Source organism: Capsicum annuum, unplaced genomic scaffold, assembly GCF_002878395.1.
Source record: "Capsicum annuum cultivar UCD-10X-F1 unplaced genomic scaffold, UCD10Xv1.1 ctg61660, whole genome shotgun sequence".
NCBI lineage: Eukaryota > Viridiplantae > Streptophyta > Magnoliopsida > Solanales > Solanaceae > Capsicum > Capsicum annuum.
In genome coordinates this window covers 812-3,168 of record NW_025870585.1, presented here as the reverse complement: position 1 = coordinate 3,168, position 2,357 = coordinate 812, and the positions used below count along the sequence as shown (strand labels likewise).

Sequence of the window (2,357 nt, the reverse complement as noted above, 5' to 3'; positions counted from 1 at the left end):
AAAATTTATTTCGTATGTACGCATAAGAGAAACTCGATTGAATTATGAATTTGAGTTAAGCATTTGAAAGAAGTGAATAAGTGTCGGATGTTTGGTTTGGTCAATATTTGTCTCTGAAAGTATCTTTAATTCCGGATTGGCTTAGCTATTTTAATTGGGTTGGGTTAATTTAATTTCGGATAATTGGTTTCAGGTTTTAATTTCGGGTCTAAATTGGGTATGAAAATGGATAGTGGAGTGGATTAATTTAATTTCAGATAAAATAAATAAAAATTGAGCAAACGCATAAGAATCTTTTACATGTCCCTCCGTCAGTGCAAAAGGTATATACAACTCAAATGATTAACGGTAGGGGCATATACATAACCAAAATATAACGAAGGGTATATACATATCAGTTATGACAGTTTTGGACTATATATGTCCCTTTTCCGTAAAATAAATGAAAATGGGTAAATGCAGAATTGTGCCGCATGTCTCTTTGTTATTATAAAGGGTATATACAACCCAAACGATTAATGGCAAGGGCATATATGTATCCAAAGTATAACGAAGAATATATACGTACCATCTATAATAGTTTGGGGGTATATACGCATCTTTTCCGATATTGGATAGATAATCTAAGATTTTAAAATAATCAATATTCAAATATGACGGTACATACAAATTTCATTTTTAATTTCCTTTTTACAAAAATGGAACTTTAATATAAATCCAATAACTACATATTCAGTGTAATCTCACAAATGAAGTTTGAATACCTCGACTTCACGATAGAGATACTGTTTTCGATAGACCCTAGGCTCTAAATACTAAAATAAACATTTATGTCTGACCAAGAGTGCGGGCACGGAAACGCTTCTCAATTCGGCGTAATTCCCTTGCTACATGAATAATTCAGTTGTGCATTATTTCTTAACAAGATCCAAGTAATCATTCAATTGTTGTTGAATCTCAATTCCATGCTCTTCTAAAATGGTTGGATCCGCTATATTCATTACATTACCCTCTTTAATACAACGGTTGACAAAGTCATTCAATTGTTGTTGAATCTCAATTCCATGCTCTTCTAAAATGGTTGGATCCGCTATATTCATTACATTACCCTCTTTAATACAACGGTTGACAAAGTTGGTTGGAATATTTTTAAGATCTATTTTCTCTTCCAAAATTGGAGAATCCACTCTACTCATAGCATTACCCTCTTCAGTATTGGATTCAACGTCTTCTTCCAAATCTACCGTCTCTTTTGAAATTACCGAATCCACTCTATTCATAACATTACTGTCTCTAATATTTCATAACAGAATATCTGGCACTTCCTTTGCAGTTAATAGTTGAAAGAGAAGTACTCCAAAGCTGTAGATATCAATTTTTTGAGTAATAATACCCGAGAAGCCATATTCAGGATCTAAATACCCAAGTGTTCCGCATACATGATCTTCTGCCTCTAATTCTCCTGGAGGCAAAGATATAGACAATGAGAAGTCCACTATTTTTGCAACGCCATTACTCTGATCTATAGTCACTTTTGATGGCTTTATATCTCGGTGTATGCATGATGGGTGTAGTAAATTCAGTACAGAGATAAACGGTCGCAGAAGCAACCTCACGTGCAATACGTAGTCGATTTCCCCAAGATAATAATGATCTTCTAGTTTGATCATCATAATTACCCTTTTTGAAAAGTAAATCGCCAAGAGATATACCTTCTGCTAGGTTCAATTGGTGTAAATGGAAAACCAATTGCAGAGCTCCATTTTGCTTTTAGGGTATTTTAATGTCCTCTCGATCTCAATGATTTTTACCAGTGATGCCGTACCCATGTACCCATCGAAAAGCTCCAGTGTTTTTTCAGAGTGTTTTATCGCCCTCTCGATCTCAAACGCAGTGAAGTAACGGATGGGAATTCGACAATTTCCATCGCATAAAGCAAGAAACTCTTGTAGCACTGAACTTCCCCTCTTTAAATAACAATCCTCTTCTTTCTTCCGCCTTTCTACAAAGGCAGAGGAAAAATGTTTTTTCATTGCCAATCACCTGAAGAAATGCATTTTTCTTTTCTAGCCAGTATGTTGTGCTAAGTTTGATGTTAGTATTCTCTGTAACAGGGGCGGAGCCATCCTTCTGTTCAGGGTTCGGTTGAATCCCCTTCGATGGAAAAATATACTATTTATATATGATTAAAATTATTTTTTATGTGATTATAGTAGGTGTTGAATCCCTTCGACTAAGTTTGTAATATTAAATAAAGTCAAATACTAACATTGATGGAGTAATTGTTACAATGATATCAAAACATTTTATTGGGCAAAGAGCAATTCATCCGTTTTCTTTAGTGGAATTCCGACAGA

The 2,357-nt window shown here is 34.5% G+C and overlaps 1 pseudogene; it reads right to left on the bottom strand.

Moving 5' to 3' along the window:
* Positions 1 to 1,043: 1,043 nt before the first annotated feature.
* On the bottom strand, positions 1,044 to 2,043 carry LOC107856851 (annotated as a pseudogene).
* Positions 2,044 to 2,357: the final 314 nt, after the last annotated feature.